Below are 15,000 nucleotides of genomic sequence, written 5' to 3'. Positions count from 1 at the left end.
TGGCATGCTGCTGCTGACCAAGGCTTGGGCTTGCCATGCTGCCGGCCAAGGCCGCGGCATGGCATGCTGCCGGCCAAGGCCGCGGCATGGCATGCTGCCGGCCAAGGCCGCGGCATGCCATGTTGCTGGCCAAGGCCGTGGCATGGCATGCTGCTGGCCAAGGCCGTGGCATGACATGCTGGCCAAGGCCGGGGCATGGCAAGCTGCTGGCCAAGGTCGTGGCATGGCACGCTGCTGGCCAAGGCCGGGGCATAGCACGCTGCTGGCCATGGCCGTGGCTTGGCAAGGTTGCCAAGGCCGGGGCATGGCGTGCTGCTGGCCAAGGCTTTGGCATGCCATGTTGCTGGCCAAGGCTGTGGCATGGCATGCTGCTGGCCAAGGCTGTGGCATGGCATGCTGCTGGCCAAGGCCGTGGCATGACATGCTGGCCAAGGCCGGGGCATGGCATGCTGCTGGCCAAGGTCGTGGCATGGCATGCTGCTGGCCAAGGCCGTGGCATGACATGCTTGCCAAGGCCAGGGCATGGCATGCTGCTGGCCAAGGCTTTGGCATGCCATGTTGCTGGCCAAGGCTGTGGCATGGCATGCTGCCCTAGGCCAACGTGCCACCGCCACCGCCGCGGGCCGCCACTCGACGCATCCCGTGCTTGGCTATGTAGTTTCGATGCCACAAGCCAATGCCACAAGCCAAGCGATGGCATGTGCCAAGCGCCCGCCTAGGCATAGGCGTGGCCTGTGGCCTGGCCATGCTGGCCAGCCTTAAGGGAGGTGCCCCCCCCTTATAATAGCCTGTTAAGCCCTTTTCAATCTGGCAGGAGGAAACATCAAGCATGTTCGAGGAGTCATAATGGGGTTTTTTTAAAAAGTAATGGTTTTTTGCCAAAACTTTCAACATGAAAGTTGTATGAAATAATTTAATACACCATAAAAAAAATTATCAAAAAATATTTGGCCACCGGAATATTTTATTTTAATTTATTTCAATTTTAATACTTAAAAAATAATAAAAATTACTAAAAATACTCAAAAAATTCTAGAAAAATTCCAACAATTATAAGATGAGGCACTAGTAATTATAGTAATTTTTTTAATTATTTTTTTATTTTTAATTTATTTTATTATAATTTTTATGAGTAAATAAATAATTAAAAAGCCCGACGAACGTGCAAAAACTCTTAGAGAAACCCAGCAAGCATCGGATAGCTCGAATGCAAATAACAAACGCAACAGGCAACTTCCGAGGGACATACTTTTCCCAACAAGCTTCCACTGGGGAAAGCACTAGCAACGTGTTCGCAAGTCAAAGGCAACCAAACCGGCTATTACCCGAGGGACAAGCATTTCGCAGGGCAACATATACGTAAGTCAAAGCCAAACCAAATGGCAATTACACGAGGGACAGGATTGCTTGCCAAGGGCGTGGCATGCGATGTTCTAGCCCAAGGCCAAGGCACGCCACGCTGCGGGACAAGGCCGTGGCAAGACATGCGGCTGGCCTTGGCCTTGGCATGGCATGCCGCCGGCTTTGGCTGGGCTGCGTTGGCCTTGCCATGGAATGTTGCTGGCTTCGGATGGGCTGCCTTGGCCTTGGCCTTGGCCGTGGCATGGCATGCTGCTGGCCTTGGCCTTGGCCTTGGCATGGCATGCTGCTGGCTTTGGCTGGGCTGCCTTGGCCGTGGCATGGCATGCTGCTGGCCTAGGCCTTGGCATGGCATCCTGCTGGCTTTGGCTGGCAGCCTTGGCCGTGGCATGGCATGCTGCTGGCCTTGGCCTTGGCATGGCATGCTGCTGGCTTTGGCTGGCCTGCCTTGGCCGTGGCATGGCATGCTGCTGGCCTTGGCCTTGGCATGGCATGCTGCTGGCTTTGGCTGGCCTGCCTTGGCCGTGGCATGGCATGCTGCTGGCCTAGGCCTTGGCATGGCATGCTGCTGGCTTTGGCTGGCCTGCCTTGGCCGTGGCATGGCATGCTGCTGGCCTAGGCATGGCATGGCATGCTGCTGGCTTTGGCTGGGCTGCCTTGGCCGTGGCATGGCATGCTGCTGGCCTTGGCCTTGATATGGCATGCTGCTGGCTTTGGCTGGGCTGCCTTGGCCGTGGCATGGCATGCTGCTGGCCTAGGCCTTGGCATGGCATGCTGCTGGCTTTGGCTGGGCTGCCTTGGCCTTGGCATGGCATGCTGCTGGCTTTGGCTGGCCTGCCTTGGCCGTGGCATGGCATGCTGCTGGCCTAGGCCATGGAATGGCATGCTGCTGGCTTTGGCTGGGCTGCCTTGGCCGTGGCATGGCATGCTGCTGCCCTTGGCCTTGATATGGCATGCTGCTGGCTTTGGCTGGGCTGCCTTGGCCGTGGCATGGCATGCTGCTGGCCTAGGCCTTGGCATGGCATGCTGCTGGCTTTGGCTGGCCTGCGTTGGCCGTGGCATGGCATGCTGCTGGCCTAGGCCTTCGCATGGCATGCTGCTGGCTTTGGCTGGGCTGCCTTGGCCGTGGCATGGCATGCTGCTGGCCTTGGCCTTGGCATGGCATGCTGCTGGCTTTGGCTGGGCTGCCTTGGCCGTGGCATGGCATGCTGGTGGCCTAGGCCTTGGCATGGCATGCTGCTGGCTTTGGCTGGCCTGCCTTGGCCGTGGCATGGCATGCTGCTGGCCTAAGCCTTGGCATGGCATGCTGCTGGCTTTGGTTGGGCTGCCTTGGCCGTGGCATGGCATGCTGCTGGCCTTGGCCTTGGCATGGCATGCTGCTGGCTTTGGCTGGCCTGCCTTGGCCGTGGCATGGCATGCTGCTGGCCTAGGCCTTGGCATGCAATGCTGCTGGCTTTGGCTGGGCTGCCTTGGCCGTGGCATGGCATGCTGCTGGCCTTGGCCTTGGCATGCCATGTTGTTGGCTTTGGCTGGCCTGCCTTGGCCGTGGCATGGCATGCTGCTGGCCTAGGCCTTGGCATGGCATGCTGCTGGCTTTGGCTGGGCTGCCTTGGCCGTGGCATGGCATGCTGCTGGCCTTGGCCTTGGCATGGCATGCTGCTGGCTTTGGCTGGGCTGCCTTGGCCGTGGCATGGCATGCTGCTGGCCTTGGCCTTGGCATGGCATGCTGCTGGCTTTGGCTGGGCTGCCTTGGCCGTGGCATGGCATGCTGCTGGCCTAGGCCTTGGCATGGCATGCTGCTGGCTTTGGCTGGGCTGCCTTGGCCGTGGCATGGCATGCTGCTGGCCTAGGCCTTGGCATGGTATGCTGCTGGCCTAGGCCTTGGCATGGCATGCTGCTGGCTTTGGCTGGCAGCCTTGGCCGTGGCATGGCATGCTGCTGGCCTTGGCCTTGGCATGGCATGCTGCTGGCCTTGGCCTTGGCATGGCATGCTGCTGGCTTTGGCTGGCCTGCCTTGGCCGTGGCATGGCATGCTGCTGGCCTAGGCCTTGGCATGGCATGCTGCTGGCTTTGGCTGGCCTGCCTTGGCCGTGGCATGGCATGCTGCTGGCCTAGGCATGGCATGGCATGCTGCTGGCTTTGGCTGGGCTGCCTTGGCCGTGGCATGGCATGCTGCTGGCCTTGGCCTTGATATGGCATGCTGCTGGCTTTGGCTGGGCTGCCTTGGCCGTGGCATGGCATGCTGCTGGCCTTGGCCTTGGCATGGCATGTTGCTGGCTTTGGCTGGCCTGCCTTGGCCGTGGCATGGCATGCTGCTGGCCTAGGCCTTGGCATGGCATGCTGCTGGCTTTGGCTGGCCTGTTTTGGCCGTGGCATGGCATGCTGCTGGCCTAGGCCTTGGCATGGCATGCTGCTGGCTTTGGCTGGCCTGCCTTGGCCGTGGCATGGCATGCTGCTGGCCTAGGCCATGGCATGGCATGCTGCTGGCTTTGGCTGGGCTGCCTTGGCCGTGGCATGGCATGCTGCTGGCCTTGGCCTTGATATGGCATGCTGCTGGCTTTGGCTGGGCTGCCTTGGCCGTGGCATGGCATGCTGCTGGCCTAGGCCTTGGCATGGCATGCTGCTGGCTTTGGCTGGCCTGCCTTGGCCGTGGCATGGCATGCTGCTGGCCTTGGCCTTGGCATGGCATGCTGCTGGCTTTGGCTGGCCTGCCTTGGCCGTGGCATGGCATGCTGCTGGCCTAGGCCATGGCATGGCATGCTGCTGGCTTTGGCTGGGCTGCCTTGGCCGTGGCATGGCATGCTGCTGCCCTTGGCCGTGATATGGCATGCTGCTGGCTTTGGCTGGGCTGCCTTGGCCGTGGCATGGCATGCTGCTGGCCTAGGCCTTGGCATGGCATGCTGCTGGCTTTGGCTGGCCTGCCTTGGCCGTGGCATGGCATGCTGCTGGCCTAGGCCTTGGCATGGCATGCTGCTGGCTTTGGCTGGGCTGCCTTGGCCGTGGCATGGCATGCTGCTGGCCTTGGCCTTGGCATGGCATGCTGCTGGCTTTGGCTGGGCTGCCTTGGCCGTGGCATGGCATGCTGGTGGCCTAGGCCTTGGCATGGCATGCTGCTGGCTTTGGCTGGCCTGCCTTGGCCGTGGCATGGCATGCTGCTGGCCTAGGCCTTGGCATGGCATGCTGCTGGCTTTGGTTGGGCTGCCTTGGCCGTGGCATGGCATGCTGCTGGCCTTGGCCTTGGCATGGCATGCTGCTGGCTTTGGCTGGCCTGCCTTGGCCGTGGCATGGCATGCTGCTGGCCTAGGCATGGCATGGCATGCTGCTGGCTTTGGCTGGGCTGCCTTGGCCGTGGCATGGCATGCTGCTGGCCTTGGCCTTGATATGGCATGCTGCTGGCTTTGGCTGGGCTGCCTTGGCCGTGGCATGGCATGCTGCTGGCCTTGGCCTTGGCATGGCATGCTGCTGGCTTTGGCTGGGCTGCCTTGGCCGTGGCATGGCATGCTGCTGGCCTAGGCCTTGGCATGGCATGCTGCTGGCTTTGGCTGGCCTGTTTTGGCCGTGGCATGGCATGCTGCTGGCCTAGGCCTTGGCATGGCATGCTGCTGGCTTTGGCTGGCCTGCCTTGGCCGTGGCATGGCATGCTGCTGGCCTAGGCCATGGCATGGCATGCTGCTGGCTTTGGCTGGGCTGCCTTGGCCGTGGCATGGCATGCTGCTGGCCTTGGCCTTGATATGGCATGCTGCTGGCTTTGGCTGGGCTGCCTTGGCCGTGGCATGGCATGCTGCTGGCCTAGGCCTTGGCATGGCATGCTGCTGGCTTTGGCTGGCCTGCCTTGGCCGTGGCATGGCATGCTGCTGGCCTAGGCCATGGCATGGCATGCTGCTGGCTTTGGCTGGGCTGCCTTGGCCGTGGCATGGCATGCTGCTGCCCTTGGCCGTGATATGGCATGCTGCTGGCTTTGGCTGGGCTGCCTTGGCCGTGGCATGGCATGCTGCTGGCCTAGGCCTTGGCATGGCATGCTGCTGGCTTTGGCTGGCCTGCCTTGGCCGTGGCATGGCATGCTGCTGGCCTAGGCCTTGGCATGGCATGCTGCTGGCTTTGGCTGGGCTGCCTTGGCCGTGGCATGGCATGCTGCTGGCCTTGGCCTTGGCATGGCATGCTGCTGGCTTTGGCTGGGCTGCCTTGGCCGTGGCATGGCATGCTGGTGGCCTAGGCCTTGGCATGGCATGCTGCTGGCTTTGGCTGGCCTGCCTTGGCCGTGGCATGGCATGCTGCTGGCCTAGGCCTTGGCATGGCATGCTGCTGGCTTTGGTTGGGCTGCCTTGGCCGTGGCATGGCATGCTGCTGGCCTTGGCCTTGGCATGGCATGCTGCTGGCTTTGGCTGGCCTGCCTTGGCCGTGGCATGGCATGCTGCTGGCCTAGGCCTTGGCATGGCATGCTGCTGGCTTTGGCTGGGCTGCCTTGGCCGTGGCATGGCATGCTGCTGGCCTTGGCCTTGGCATGGCATGCTGCTGGCTTTGGCTGGGCTGCCTTGGCCGTGGCATGGCATGCTGCTGGCCATGGCCTTGGCATGGCATGCTGCTGGCTTTGGCTTGCCTGCCTTGGCCGTGGCATGGCATGCTGCTGGCCTAGGCCTTGGCATGGCATGCTGCTGGCTTTGGCTGGGCTGCCTTGGCCGTGGCATGGCATGCTGCTGGCCTTGGCCTTGGCATGGCATGCTGCTGGCTTTGGCTGGGCTGCCTTGGCCGTGGCATGGCATGCTGGTGGCCTAGGCCTTGGCATGGCATGCTGCTGGCTTTGGCTGGCCTGCCTTGGCCGTGGCATGGCATGCTGCTGGCCTAGGTCTTGGCATGGCATGCTGCTGGCTTTGGTTGGGCTGCCTTGGCCGTGGCATGGCATGCTGCTGGCCTTGGCCTTGGCATGGCATGCTGCTGGCTTTGGCTGGCCTGCCTTGGCCGTGGCATGGCATGCTGCTGGCCTAGGCCGTGGCATGGCATGCTGCTGGCCTAGGCCTTGGCATGGCATGCTGCTGGCTTTGGTTGGGCTGCCTTGGCCGTGGCATGGCATGCTGCTGGCCTTGGCCTTGGCATGGCATGCTGCTGGCTTTGGCTGGCCTGCCTTGGCCGTGGCATGGCATGCTGCTGGCCTAGGCCTTGGCATGGCATGCTGCTGGCTTTGGCTGGGCTGCCTTGGCCGTGGCATGGCATGCTGCTGGCCTTGGCCTTGGCTTGGCATGCTGCTGGCTTTGGCTGGGCTGCCTTGGCCGTGGCATGGCATGCTGCTGGCCTTGGCCTTGGCATGGCATGCTGCTGGCTTTGGCTGGGCTGCCTTGGCCGTGGCATGGCATGCTGCTGGCCATGGCCTTGGCATGGCATGCTGCTGGCTTTGGCTTGCCTGCCTTGGCCGTGGCATGGCATGCTGCTGGCCTAGGCCTTGGCATGGCATGCTGCTGGCTTTGGCTGGGCTGCCTTGGCCGTGGCATGGCATGCTGCTGGCCTTGGCCTTGGCATGGCATGCTGCTGGCTTTGGCTGGGCTGCCTTGGCCGTGGCATGGCATGCTGGTGGCCTAGGCCTTGGCATGGCATGCTGCTGGCTTTGGCTGGCCTGCCTTGGCCGTGGCATGGCATGCTGCTGGCCTAGGCCTTGGCATGGCATGCTGCTGGCTTTGGTTGGGCTGCCTTGGCCGTGGCATGGCATGCTGCTGGCCTTGGCCTTGGCATGGCATGCTGCTGGCTTTGGCTGGCCTGCCTTGGCCGTGGCATGGCATGCTGCTGGCCTAGGCCTTGGCATGGCATGCTGCTGGCTTTGGCTGGGCTGCCTTGGCCGTGGCATGGCATGCTGCTGGCCTTGGCCTTGGCATGGCATGCTGCTGGCTTTGGCTGGGCTGCCTTGGCCGTGGCATGGCATGCTGCTGGCCATGGCCTTGGCATGGCATGCTGCTGGCTTTGGCTTGCCTGCCTTGGCCGTGGCATGGCATGCTGCTGGCCTAGGCCTTGGCATGGCATGCTGCTGGCTTTGGCTGGGCTGCCTTGGCCGTGGCATGGCATGCTGCTGGCCTTGGCCTTGGCATGGCATGCTGCTGGCTTTGGCTGGCCTGCCTTGGCCGTGGCATGGCATGCTGCTGGCCTAGGCCTTGGCATGGCATGCTGCTGGCTTTGGCTGGGCTGCCTTGGCCGTGGCATGGCATGCTGCTGGCCTTGGCCTTGGCATGGCATGCTGCTGGCTTTGGCTTGCCTGCCTTGGCCGTGGCATGGCATGCTGCTGGCCTAGGCCTTGGCATGGCATGCTGCTGGCTTTGGCTGGGCTGCCTTGGCCGTGGCATGGCATGCTGCTGGCCTTGGCCTTGGCTTGGCATGCTGCTGGCTTTGGCTGGGCTGCCTTGGCCGTGGCATGGCATGCTGCTGGCCTTGGCCTTGGCATGGCATGCTGCTGGCTTTGGCTGGCCTGCCTTGGCCGTGGCATGGCATGCTGCTGGCCTTGGCATGGCATGCTGCTGGCTTTGGCTGGGCTGCCTTCGCCGTGGCATGCCATGCTGGTGGCCTTGGCCTTGGGGCTGGGCTGCCTTGGCTGCGGTTCTTATCACTAGACGTGCGTTGCGTGCGAAGGCGTGCAAAGGCGTGCGCGACCATGCGCGCAACACGCGCACCGTGGTCAAAAGACCACGCGCGCGGTATTCGCACAGGCCACGCTGCCCACGCCGCGGGCATGCCAGGCCGCCCAGGCCGTGCGCATGCCATGCCGTGCTGCCCAGGCCGGCTGCATGCCAGGCCGCCCAGGCCGTGCGCATGCCATGCCGTGCTGCCCACGCCGCGGGCATGCCAGGCCGGCTGCATGCCAGGCCGCCCAGGCCGTGCGCATGCCATGCCGTGCTGCCCACGCCGCGGGCATGCCAGGCCGGCTGCATGCCAGGCCGCCCAGGCCGTGCGCATGCCATGCCGTGCTGCCCATGCCGCGCGCATGCCAGGCCGCCCACGCCCGCGCGCATGCCACGCCATGCTGCCCAAGGCCGCGCCCAGGCCGCGCAAGGCCGCGCCCAGGCCGCCCAAGGCCGCGCCCAGGCCGCGCAAGGCCGCCCAAGGCCGCGGTCCAGGCCGCCCAAGGCCGCGGCCGAGCCGCCCCAGGCCGCAGCCCAGGCCGCGGTCGAGCCGCAGTGCATGTAACCCAAGGCCGCAGCCCAGGCCGCGCCCAACATGGGGCGTACCTGCCACTGCCTTCCCTGGGCAAGGGAGGTGCCCCCCCCTTATAATAGCCTGTTAAGCCCTTTTCAATCTGGCAGGAGGAAACATGAAGCATGTTCGAGGAGTCATAATGGAGTTTTTTTAAAAAGTAATGGTTTTTTGCCAAAACTTTCAACATGAAAGTTGTAGGAAATAATTTAATACACCATAAAAAAAATTAAAAAAAATATTTTTTTACAGAAAATATTTTATTTTAATTTATTTCGATATTAATACTTAAAAAATAATAAAAATTAATAAAAATAGTCAAAAAATTATGGAAAAATTCCCATAATTAAAGGATGATTCACTAGTAATTATAGAAATTATTAAATTATTTTTTTCATTTTTTTTATTTTATTTTGATTTTTTTATGCCAAATAAGGGCTTTAAAAATTCGAAAAGCTCCAGAAAAATTGCAAAAAAATAGGGAATGACATTTAAAATTGATTGTAGTGCATTTTTAATTGTGTTGCACGGTTTGGGTAAGATTATAAAAGAATCATGTTCAAAAAGATCGATCGAGGCGGTGGCACGCCATGGCCTTGGCCTTGGCCTTGGCCTTTGCCCGCGGCCTTGGCCTTTGCCTTGGCCTTGGCCATGCCTTGCACAGGGACTTGGCCTTGCCCACTGCCTTGGCCTTGGCTTTGGCCTTGGCCTTGGCATGGCATGGCATGCTCGCCGAGGCCGTGGCATGCCTTGCTGCTAGCCAAGGCCGTGGCGTGGCATGCTCGCCCAGCCCGTGGCATGCCGTGCTCGCCCAGCCCGTGGCACGCCATGTTGGCCCAAGGCATTGGCATGGCATGCCGGCCAAGGCATGCTGGCCAACGCTGCACAAGGCGGTGCCATGGCATGGCATGCTGACCAAGACCGTGCCATGGCATGCTGGGCGAGGCCGGGGCATGGCATGCTGGCCGAGGCCGTGGCTTGCCATGCCGCCACGGCCGTGGCATGCCGGGCAACGGACCGGCATGGCCCAGCCCGTGGCACGCCATGTTGGCCCAAGGCATTGGCATGGCATGCCGGCCAAGGCATGCTGGCCAACGCTGCGGCACGGCGTGCTGGACAAGGCGGTGCCATGGCATGGCATGCTGACCAAGACAGTGCCATGGCATGCTGGCCGAGGCCGTGGCATGGCATGCTGGCCGAGGCCGTGGCTTGCCATGCCGCCACGGCCGTGGCATGCTGGGCAACGGACCGGCATGGCATGCTGGCCGTGGCGGTGGCACGACATGCTGGCCAAGGCAGTGGCATGGCATGTAGGCCAAGGCTAAGGCATGGCACGCTGTGGCATGGCACGCTGGCCAAGGCAGTCGCAAGGCATGCGGGCCGAGGCCGCGGCACGGCCCGCTGGGCAACGCGGTGGCATGGCATGCTGGGCAACGCCGTGGCAAGGCATGCGGGCCGAGGCCTTGGCATGGCATGCTGGCCGAGGCCGTGGCATGGCATGCGGGCCGAGGCCGTGGCATGGCATGGCATGCGGGCCGAGGCCGTGGCATGGCATGCGGGCCGAGGCCGTGGCGTGGCATGGCATGGCATGTTGGGCAACGCCGTGGCAAGACATGCGGGCCGAGGCCGTGGCATGGCATGTTGGGCAACGCCCTGGCAAGCCATGCGGGCCGAGGCCGTGGCGTGGCATGTTGGCCAAGGCTAAGGCATGGCACGCCGGGCAACGCGGTGCATTGGCATGCTGGGCAGCGCGGTGGCAAGGCATGGGGGCCGAGGCCGTGGCATGGCATGTTGGGCAACGCCGTGGCAAGACATGCGGGCCGAGGCCGTGGCATGGCATGCGGGCCGAGGCCGTGGCACGACATGTTGGCCAAGGCTAAGGCATGGCACGCCGGGCAACGCGGTGGCATGGCATGCTGGGCAACGCGGTGGCAAGGCATGCGGGCCGAGGCCGTGGCATGGCATGTTGGGCAACGCCGTAGAAGGGCATGCGGGCCGAGGCCGTGGCATGGCATGCGGGCCGAGGCCGTGGCATGGCATGTTGGGCGACGCCGTAGCAAGGCATGCGGGCCGAGGCCGTGGCATGTCATGCGGGCCGAGGCCGTGGCATGGCATGCGGGCCGAGGCCGTGGCATGGCATGTTGGCCGAGGCCGTGGCAAGGCATGCGGGCCGAGGCCGTGGCATGGCATGTTTGGCAACGCCGTGGCAAGACATGCGGGCCGTGGCATGGCATGGCATGCGGGCCGAGGCCGTGGCACGACATGTTGGCCAAGGCTAAGGCATGGCACGCCGGGCAACGCGGTGGCATGGCACGCCGGGCAACGCGGTGGCAAGGCATGCGGGCCGGGGCCGTGGCATGGCATGTTGGGCGACGCCGTAGCAAGGCATGCGGTCCGAGGCCGTGGCATGTCATGCGGGCCGAGGCCATGGCATGGCATGCGGGCCGAGGCCGTGGCATGGCATGTTGGGCGACGCCGTAGCAAGGCATGCGGGCCGAGGCCGTGGCATGTCATGCGAGCCGAGGCCGTGGCATGGCATGCGGGCCGAGGCCGTGGCATGGCAAGTTGGGCGACGTCGTGGCAAGGCATGCGGGCCGAGGCCGTGGCATGTCACGCGGGCCGAGGCCGTGGCATGGCATGCGGGCAGAGGCCGTGGCATGGCATGTTGGGCGACGCCGTCGCAAGGCATGCGGGCCGAGGCCGTGGCATGGCATGCGGGCCGAGGCCGTGGCATGGCATGTTGGGCGACGCCGTAGCAAGGCATGCGGGCCGAGGCCGTGGCATGTCATGGCATGTTGGGCGACGCCGTAGCAAGGCATGCGGGCCGAGGCCGTGGCATGGCATGTTTGGCAACGCCGTGGCAAGACATGAGGGCCGTGGCATGGCATGGCATGCGGGCCGAGGCCGTGGCACGACATGTTGGCCAAGGCTAAGGCATGGCACGCCGGGCAACGCGGTGGCATGGCATGCGGGCCGGGGCCGTGGCATGGCATGTTGGCCAACGTCGTAGCAAGGCATGCGGGCCGAGGCCGAGGCCGTGGCACGGCATGCGGGCCGAGGCTGTGGCATGGCATGTTGGGCGACGCCGTAGCAAGGCATGCGGTCCGAGGCCGTGGCATGTCATGCGGGCCGAGGCCGTGGCATGGCATGCGGGCCGAGGCCGTGGCATGGCATGTTGGGCGACGCCGTAGCAAGGCATGCGGGCCGAGGCCGTGCCGTGGCATGCGGGCCGAGGCCGTGGCATGGCATGCGGGCCGAGGCCGTGGCATGGCATGTTGGGCGACGCCGTAGCAAGGCATGCGGTCCGAGGCCGTGGCCTGTCATGCGGGCCGAGGCCGTGGCATGGCATGCGGGCCGAGGCCGTGGCATGGCATGCGGGCCGAGGCCGTGGCATGGCATGTTGGGCGACGCCGTAGCATGGCATGCGGGCCGAGGCCGTGGCATGTCATGCGCGCCGAGGCCGTGGCATGGCATGCGGGCCGAGGCCGTGGCATGGCAAGTTGGGCGACGTCGTGGCAAGGCATGCGGGCCGAGGCCGTGGCATGGCATGCGGGCCGAGGCCGTGGCAAGGCATGTTGGGCGACGCCGTAGCAAGGCATGCGGGCCGAGGCCGTGGCATGTCATGCGGGCCGAGGCCGTGGCATGGCATGCGGGCCGAGGCCGTGGCATGGCATGTTGGGCGACGCCGTAGCAAGGCATGCGGTCCGAGGCCGTGGCATGTCATGCGGGCCGAGGCCGTGGCATGGCATGCGGGCCGAGGCCGTGGCATGGCATGTTGGGCGACGCCGTAGCAAGGCATGCGGTCCGAGGCCGTGGCATGTCATGCGGGCCGAGGCCGTGGCATGGCATGCGGGCCGAGGCCGTGGCATGGCATGTTGGGCGACGCCGTAGCAAGGCATGCGGGCCGAGGCCGTGCCGTGGCGTGCGGGCCGAGGCCGTGGCATGGCATGTTGGGCGACGCCGTAGCAAGGCATGCGGTCCGAGGCCGTGGCACGTCATGCGGGCCGAGGCCGTGGCATGGCATGCGGGCCGAGGCCGTGGCATGGCATGTTGGGCGACGCCGTAGCAAGGCATGCGGGCCGAGGCCGTGCCGTGGCATGCGGGCCGAGGCCGTGGCATGGCATGTTGGGCGACGCCGTAGCAAGGCATGCGGTCCGAGGCCGTGGCATGTCATGCGGGCCGAGGCCGTGGCATGGCATGCGGGCCGAGGCCGTGGCATGGCATGTTGGGCGACGCCGTAGCAAGGCATGCGGGCCGAGGCCGTGGCATGTCATGCGGGCCGAGGCCGTGGCACGTCATGCGGGCCGAGGCCGTGGCATGGCATGTTTGGCCACGCCGTGGCAAGACATGCGGGCCGTGGCATGGCATGGCATGCGGGCCGAGGCCGTGGCTCGACATGTTGGCCAAGGCTAAGGCATGGCACGCCGGGCAACGCGGTGGCATGGCATGCTGGGCAACGCGGTGGCAAGGCATGCGGGCCGAGGCCGTGGCATGGCATGTTGGGCAACGCCGCAGCAAGGCATGCGGGCCGAGGCCGTGGCATGGCATGCGGGCCGAGGCCGTGGCATGGCATGCGGGCCGAGGCCGTGGCATGGCATGCGGGCCGAGGCCGTGGCATGGCATGTTGGGCGACGCCGTAGCAAGGCATGCGGTGCGAGGCCGTGGCATGTCATGCGGGCCGAGGCCGTGGCATGGCATGCGGGCCGAGGCCGTGGCATGGCATGTTGGGCGACGCCGTAGCAAGGCATGCGGGCCGAGGCCGTGCCGTGGCATGCGGGCCGAGGCCGTGGCATGGCATGTTGGGCGACGCCGTAGCAAGGCATGCGGTCCGAGGCCGTGGCATGTCATGCGGGCCGAGGCCGTGGCATGGCATGCGGGCCGAGGCCGTGGCATGGCATGTTGGGCGACGCCGTAGCAAGGCATGCGGGCCGAGGCCGTGCCGTGGCATGCGGGCCGAGGCCGTGGCATGGCATGTTGGGCGACGCCGTAGCAAGGCATGCGGTCCGAGGCCGTGGCATGTCATGCGGGCCGAGGCCGTGGCATGGCATGCGGGCCGAGGCCGTGGCATGGCATGTTGGGCGACGCCGTAGCAAGGCATGCGGGCCGAGGCCGTGGCATTTCATGCGGGCCGAGGCCGTGGCATGGCATGCGGGCCGAGGCCGTGGCATGGCAAGTTGGGCGGCGTCGTGGCAAGGCATGCGGGCCGAGGCCGTGGCATGTCATGCGGGCCGAGGCCGTGGCATGGCATGCGGGCCGAGGCCGTGGCACGTCATGCGGGCCGAGGCCGTGGCATGGCATGTTTGGCAACGCCGTGGCAAGACATGCGGGCTGTGGCATGGCATGGCATGCGGGCCGAGGCCGTGGCTCGACATGTTGGCCAAGGCTAAGGCATGGCACGCCGGGCAACGCGGTGGCATGGCATGCTGGGCAACGCGGTGGCAAGGCATGCGGGCCGAGGCCGTGGCATGGCATGTTGGGCAACGCCGCAGCAAGGCATGCGGGCCGAGGCCGTGGCATGGCATGCGGGCCGAGGCCGTGGCATGGCATGCGGGCCGTGGCCGTGGCATGGCATGTTGGGCGACGCCGTCGCAAGGCATGCGGGCCGAGGCCGTGGCATGGCATGTTTGGCAACGCCGTGGCAAGACATGCGGGCCGTGGCATGGCATGGCATGCGGGCCGAGGCCGTGGCACGGCATGCGGGCCGAGGCCGTGGCATGGCATGTTGGGCGACGCCGTAGCAAGGCATGCGGGCCGAGGCCGTGGCCGTGGCATGGCATGCGGGCCGTGGCCGTGGCATGGCATGGCATGCGGGCCGAGGCCGTGGCATGGCATGTTGGGCAACGCCGTGGCAAGGCATGCGGGCCGAGGCCGTGGCATGGCATGATGGCCGAGGCCGTGGCATGTCATGCGGGCCGAGGCCGTGGCATGGCATGTTGGGCGACGCCGTAGCAAGGCATGCGGTCCGAGGCCGTGGCATGTCATGCGGGCCGAGGCCGTGGCATGGCTTGTTGGGCGACGCCGTAGCAAGGCATGCGGGCCGAGGCCGTGGCATGTCATGCTGGCCAAGGCCAAGGCATGGCATGGCATGGCATGCGGGCCGAGGCCGTGGCATGGCATGTTGGGCAACGCCGTGGCAAGGCATGCGGGCCGAGGCCGTGGCATGGCATGATGGCCGAGGCCGTGGCATGCCATGCTGGCCAAGGCTAAGGCATGGCATGCCGGGCAACGCGGTGGCATGGCATGCTGGGCAACGCCGTGGCAAGGCATGCGGGCCGAGGCCGTGGCATGGCATGTTGGGCAACGCCTTGGCAAGACATGCGGGCCGAGGCCGTGGCATGGCATGGCATGTTGGGCAACGCCTTGGCAAGGCATGCGGGCCGAGGCCGTGGCATGGCATGCTAGCCGAGGCCGTGGCATGGCATGTTGGGCGACGCCGTGGCAAGGCATGCGGGCCGAGGCCGTGGCATGGCATGC

This window comes from Camellia sinensis, unplaced genomic scaffold (assembly GCF_055761805.1).
Source record: "Camellia sinensis isolate YWXY unplaced genomic scaffold, ASM5576180v1 Unanchor6, whole genome shotgun sequence".
NCBI lineage: Eukaryota > Viridiplantae > Streptophyta > Magnoliopsida > Ericales > Theaceae > Camellia > Camellia sinensis.
Note: the sequence above shows the minus strand (reverse complement) of the source record.